Raw genomic sequence first — 7,210 nt, 5'->3', positions numbered from 1 at the left:
TTTTTTATGATAATGTCCATTAGTGAGGAACACTGATTTGTCACTTCTTGAATTTCTATACAGAGATATATTTAAAAAAATATGGCAGAAGTGCTACTAGGTTCTCCATTGGGGAGGAGAAGTGATATGTTTGACATGTTTAGAAAAAGGAACTGAGAATGTGCCTTCATTTCTCATAGATCTGTAAATCTAACTTTTAAAGGGGTGAGTTTTGGTGTACTTCACATGTGGTAAATTTAAATATTATTACCCCTCAGGGAAGGCTTGCAGTTTTAAGTTCAAACATGGGAGTTTGAAGTTGAAGTGTCATTAGTCAGAGTTACTAGCCACATTTTCTAGTTCAACTTTTGCAGGAAAAACACTGATATTAATTCCACAAATATGACTGAATTTCTAGTAAAGCAAAAAATTACTTCATTTGTGAAACTTATTTTCCCCTGGAGGGTGATAGATAATAAACTGAATACATTATTTACATGGAATATTAGGAGGTGATGAGAGCTGGCAAGCAAAATAAGACATGGAAAGAAAAATACATAGATCAGGCTAAAGTGGGTGTATCTGTAAACCGCATGACCAGGGAAGATCTTATGAAAAATGGGACATTTGAGCAAAAACTGTGAAAATAATTTTTAACTGAAGTGACAGCCTCTTATACGAGGTCAGCAGTGTTATAATAAGTAATCTAGGAAAATCTAGGAAATATATTGATATACTTATTATTTTGTTAACGGGCATTTTTCTTAAATCTTCATAAGCTTTGAAACATCTTCGATAGTTTTCTTCTTGATTCTTGTTTCATCATCCTAAACTTTCTTTCACAGTGATTCTGGTACATAGGTGGCATACAGAATCCCAGATATAGTTTAATGTTCAATGCTGCTGATGTAGAAGGTACATATATTTCCAAGTGAATTGAAATGGAAGGGGCCCAATGGGCACATAATTAACTTTAGGAATGTTGATTCAGATACCAAAAAGCAAGTTATTAATTTATTCATTCACGTATCCATCCAACTAACATTAGTCATTTATTCACTATTCCCCAAATAAAAATGTTATGGGAACAAATGGGACTGAGCAGAAAGGCAGAGGTGGAAGGTATGGCATAACCAACAATGTGACCTAAAGAATCATAAAGAAACTGCCAGATGAACAGTCAAGCCAGTGGGGACAGCAGGTAATGGAGGGAACATGCTGGCATAAGAAAAGCCCACAGAAAAGAATCATGAACATGTCTGGAGAGTCAGAGGGAGAGTATAATCACCAATAGCACAATAGTTGGACAATGGGGAAAGGATAGAAGATGAGTCAGAAAAGCAAATTTGTGGACAGGTCTTGAAAGGCCTTTTTGGTCAAGCTAAAGATTTTGGATTTTGTCCTTTAAGTTATGGACAGGTTTTTAAGCAGAGATATGGCATGATCAACTTTGTTCTTTATAAAGATAATGTCAATGGCTCCATAGAGTCAATTCATTTGGTTAAGAACAAATATCAATCAAACTGGCTGCTTGGCATCATAGACAACATAACTGGTTGATTGACTGAGTACTTCACATTTTCAGCCAGTTGTTTTGACATGTGTATATAACACTTCAAAATAAAAATATATTCTTAGCATGCCTGATTTAGTCCACAATTTTTTATGACAGCTATCTTTAAGAGTTAATTCTATCATAAAATTATAAGTACAGATTTTAACACACACATATATATAATGAAATTTCACAGTAAATTCATACAAATATGAAATTTCATATGTATATAAAATCCACATATATATCAAATATACATAATTTTGATATAGATAAGCATTGTGAAGGACATAAGCTGAAAAAATATTAAAAAATAAACAAAAAAGGACACAGTCAAAACTTCTGTAAGGTATAATCACATGCTGTGTTAAGTAGTGGAAGTGAAATGATAAAACAATTTTAGGCTGTATTTTATGTCATCATTTGACTGATAGGATCTTGAAGTTCCTCCCTAGTAGTAAATTGGTAATCAATTTATTTTTATCCATAAAAGGTTATGCATTTTAAACTGATCTATGATTTCTGGCATTATTTGTAATAAGTCAATTTGAGCAGGATATTTTATTGAACAATATTATAAAAGAAGTAAACCAAACTAAACCTAGATGTGAGCTTGATGCTAATTTCTGTGTCTACTCCAAGTGGGAGTTATAAGAATAAATAACAGAAATAGTTTTATAGTTTTACTAACAGAAAAAGTTTTCAACACTTCATTTGAAGAAAACAAAAAAAAATTGGGGGTTATTGTCCTCGTAATGTCCCATATCATCAGAATAGTGAACTGCAAATGATTAGATGGCCAGTTGGCAGAAATGAAAGAGGCTTTGTAGAAAAAGTAAAAGATTGGCCTTGATGTCTGCACAGCTCCCTTCTGACACTTTCTTTTTCTTATTTGCTCCCATATTAACAAAATGTTTTGCTTGCCATTTCTTCAGTAAGATATCAACAAGAAACAATAAACGAAACATTGATAAATAAATTATTTTAGTGCATAATTTTTCTGTTATTTCAAATGACTTTGGCTTATAAAAATTTGGAGTGAGGCTCTACCAGATCATGTGTACAAAGCCACTAAACAAATGAAACATTGGGCTGTAATGGAAGTAAGCCATATGGATACCAAAGAAGCAAACAATAAATGACCACTACAAATATGAGTTTTAAGGGGCGCCTGGGTGGCGCAGTCGGTTAAGCGTCTGACTTCAGCCAGGTCACGATCTCGCGGTCCGTGAGTTCGAGCCCCGCGTCAGACTCTGGGCTGATGGCTCAGAGCCTGGAGCCTGTTTCTGATTCTGTGTCTCCCTCTCTCTCTGCCCCTCCCCCGTTCATGCTCTGTCTCTCTCTGTCACAAAAATAAAAAATAAACGTTGAAAAAAAATTAAAAAAAAAATGTGAGTTTTAATAGTCCCAAATGCCTTTGAGACGTGGTTAACTACAGAGACCTCAAGTATTTGAGATGTACTCAACTTGTCTCATTAGTCTCCTAATACTGTATAATGGATCCTCCAACAGATTTTAAAACTGAGGTGTCAGGATAGTTCCAATTATTCTTGTTATCTTGGCATAATAATGAATGGCATCCTCAAAAATACTCAATTTGGATGACAAGTTATATGATCATTTATCTATAACGTGTGATACCTTCTCTAACATTTTTTTTTGGCCATCCACAGGCCTTCACCTTTTCCCTAGGGCACTATACATCCCCTTGTTTTGGAAAGTTAGCATTGAGAGCTTTGACTTTCAGATTCAGTTGTATCTATGATTCAAGCATAGTTCTCTTCTTATTTTGATGGGAGTATGTTGGCTGGTAAAGAGGGCATATATAAATTTAAAGCATATCCTTGGCACCAACATGCATGAAATACCAGAATCCATCTGTGGATTTTACAGTGCTAATCGACAGGTGCTATAACTCATAAAATGTTCAGAGTCTACAACAGATAATAAGAGCACCAGATGGGACTTGCCCGACAAGAAACTTCAAAAAGCTTTTCCTTTCTCTCTACAAAATTACCAAAAATATTTACCATAAAATATTATTTGTTATGAGGATAGAAAGCACATGAATTGGAAAGGAATTAAAAAAAAACACAAAAACAAAAACAGCTCATTTAAACTCAGACTTTATAATCTGTGAAGTTGGCCTTATAATGTCATATCTAAACTCATGATATTGGGGCACCTGGGTAGCTCAGGCAGTTAAGTGTCTGACTTCGGCTCAGGTCATGATCTCATGGTTCATGAGTTTGAGCCCACATCAGGCTCTGTGCTGACGGCTCAGAGCCTGAAGCCTGCTTTGGATTCTGTGTCTCCCTCTCTCTATCCCTCCCTGACTAGTGCTCTGTCTCTGTCTTTCAAAAATAATAAATGTAAAAAAAAAATTAATTTAAAAAATAAATAAATAAACTCATGATATTGCCAAACATGCTTTAAATAGTTATCATGTATATACGCATATGACATATAAATTAATTATACAAACATGCTATATGTACCTATAAATATAAATGCTTACAACAAAAATATCTTTTAGCATAGCACTTTTCATTCATCAACCCACAACCCAGAAGTAAATATTTTTAACATTTTATATGTCTCTGTATCATATACTTATACTTCAGGGTCAAATGGTAAACATTTTTTATGGACTGTCTTATCAGTACAGGAGGATACAGCTCTCTTACACTGTATCTGCTTCTGTTCTCCAATCTGCTCAAAACAGTCATATCACTAGTTAAAGAAATACACATTTTTTTCATTGCTCTGATTATTTTCATTATAGTTTCAAACTGTAGGCTGCAATTTTCATAACTCCACGTAGCATCTAAAATTTATATTTTTAATATCTGTTTACAATGTGTTTGTTCTTTAGTAAAAAATCCTCGCTTAACTTTTATATCAGTTGTAACTGGGACTCTCTGGGACCCTCATTTTTTTAAATGTTATCAAATCGACTTTATTTTTAGAGGAGTATTAGGTTCACAGCAAAATTGAGTGGGAAATACAGAAAGTTACCATATACACTCTCCCCTACATATGCACAGCCCCTCCAAATGGTAACATCCCTCACCTGAGTGACACATTTATTACAATCCATGAACATACCACAATGACACAACTTTATCACACAAAGTGCATTGGTTATATTATGGTGCACTCTTGGTGGTGCACATTTTATGGGTTTTGACAAATGTATAATGACATGGGATCACCATTACAGTAGCACACAGAATAGTTTAACTGCCCTAAAAATCTGTGCTCTGCCTATTCATCCCATCTTCTCCGTTAGCCACTGGAAACCACTGAGCTTTTCACTATCTCCATAGTTTTGCCTTTTTCAGAACATCGTATAGTCAGAATGGTACAGTATTTAGTCTTTTGCGATTGGCTACTTTCACTTAGTAATATGCATTTAAGGTTCCTTTATGCCTTTTCATGGCTTGACAGCTCATTTTCTTGTAGCACTAAATAACATTCCATTGTGTGGACATCCTACAGTTTGTTCACTTCTCACTATTGAAGGACTTGGCTGCTTCCAAGTTTTGGTTTGTAATGAATAGGCTGCTATAAATATTCAGGTGTCTGAAATTACTGTAGCAACTCCATCTTTCTTTAAATTAGTGTTAGCATGGTATATTTTTCTCTACTCATTTACTTTTAACCTATCTTTGGCTTATATTAAAGTAGGTTTCTTGTATACAACATATACTGTGTCTTGTGTGTTTGTGTTTAGTTTTCTCTGACAGTCTTTTAATTGTTGAATTTAGACCATTAACATTTGAAGTGATTATTATTATTATTGTTATTTCAGAAACATCATTTTTATTAACAAGTGAGGGCCACAATTGATAGCTTCTAAAACAGAAAAAAGACAGTCCCAAGACAACGGAGTGTAAAATTATAGCAGACAGGTTAATTAATACTCTTTGCCCTATTCCTCTTCCTCAGCACTATCCGTTCTGACCTCCTCATAATCCTTATCAAGGGCAGTCATGTCGTCACAGGCTTCAGAAAATTCTCCTTCCCTCATGCCATCACCCACATACCAATGAACAAAGGCATGCTTGGCACACATCAGGTCAAACCTGTGGTCCAGGTGAGCCCAGGCCTCAGCAATGGTTGTGGTGTTGCTCAGCATACACACATCTCGCTGTACTTTGGCCAGGTCTCCACCAGGTACCCTAGTGGGAGACCGGCAGTTAATGCCAACTTTGAAGCCAGTGAGGCACCAGTCCACCAACTGGATGGTATGCTTGGTCTTGATGGTGACAATGGCAGCACTGACATCTTTGAGAACCACACCACCATGGTACAACAGGCAATAAGCCATGTATTTATCATGTTGAGGGTCACATTTCACCACCTGGACAGCTGGCTCAAAGAATCCATTGGTGATCTCTGCTACAGTAAACTGTTTATAGTAGGTTTTCTCAGCAGAGATAACAGGAGCATATGTGGCAAGAGGGCACCAGATTGGTCTGGAATTCTGTCAGATCAGCATTTAGGGCTCTATCAAATCTGAGAGAAGCAATGATGGAGGACACACTCTGGCTAATATGGCAGTTAAGTTTAGTGTAGGTTGGTGTTCTATATAGAGGTTTCTACCACAAATTTCATAGATGGCCTCCTGGTCTACCACAATCAGAGTGCTCCAGCTGGTATGGGTAGTGAGGATAGAGTGATAGGGCTCAATTACAGCTATGGAAACCTGGGGGCTCAGTAAATGGAGAACTCCAGCTTGGACTTCTTGCCAGAATTGACAAGAGAGATGTTCTATCAGTAGGGAGGTGACCACAGAACCAGTTACCCTCCAAAGCTGTGTCTTGTGGAAAACCAAGAAGCCCTGAAAACTGGGCTTCTGGTCAGCCGGCTTACAAAGTCAGTCCGAGACAGGGTCAGTGATCTCCTTGCCAATGGTATAGTATCTTCGGGCATAGTTACTGGCAGCATCTTCCTATCTTTGATGAGCTTCTCAGGGTGGAAGAGCTGGTGGTGGGAGCCAGTGCGAACTTCATCAATGACTGTGGGTTACGTGTTTACAAACACTGCCCTGGGAATATGCTTGCCAACACTCATCTCACTGAAGGTGTTTAAAGACTCATCCCCTCCCCCAATGGTCTTGTCACTTGGCATCTGGCCATCAGGCTGGATGTCATGTTCCAGGCAACAGAGCTCTCAGCAGGCATTGCTGATCTGGACAGCCTGGCCAACGTGGATAGAGATACACTCATGCATGACTGAGACTTGTAGGACTCCTCGGGACTGGAGGAGGTGAGGGGATGGCAACAAGGATCTCCCACTGAGTCTGGAGGAAAAGTAGTAGAAGTAATTATTGATATAGTTGGATAGCATCTTCCATGTTTATAATTTTCTTTTCTTTGTCCTATTCTTCTTTTCTTTTGTCCCTTCTCCACCTCTTTTTCTGTCTTCTCTGGTTTTAGTTCAATATTTTATATAATTCTACTTTCTTTCCTGAATTTGCATATTAACATGCTTGTTTCATGAAATATTTTTGGTTTCCTTAGAGTTTGAAATGCACATTTACAATGAGGCTGGGTCAAATTCAAATACATTATATAATCTCATCAATACTGCAGGAGCCTTATAACAAAATATTCCCAATTCCTCCTTTCTGTCCCTTATAGAATTGCTGTCATTCCATATTCCAGCATT

General features: G+C 36.9%; 1 pseudogene; it reads right to left on the bottom strand.

Moving 5' to 3' along the window:
- Positions 1-5,453: 5,453 nt before the first annotated feature.
- LOC112872205 (tubulin alpha-1C chain pseudogene) lies at positions 5,454-6,772 on the bottom strand (annotated as a pseudogene).
- Positions 6,773-7,210: the final 438 nt, after the last annotated feature.

The sequence above is a fragment of the Puma concolor genome, chromosome C1 (assembly GCF_028749965.1).
Source record: "Puma concolor isolate L17-30 chromosome C1, mPumCon1.1.hap2, whole genome shotgun sequence".
In the NCBI taxonomy this organism is placed as follows: Eukaryota; Metazoa; Chordata; class Mammalia; order Carnivora; family Felidae; genus Puma; species Puma concolor.
This window is presented reverse-complemented; position numbering and strand designations above follow the sequence as displayed.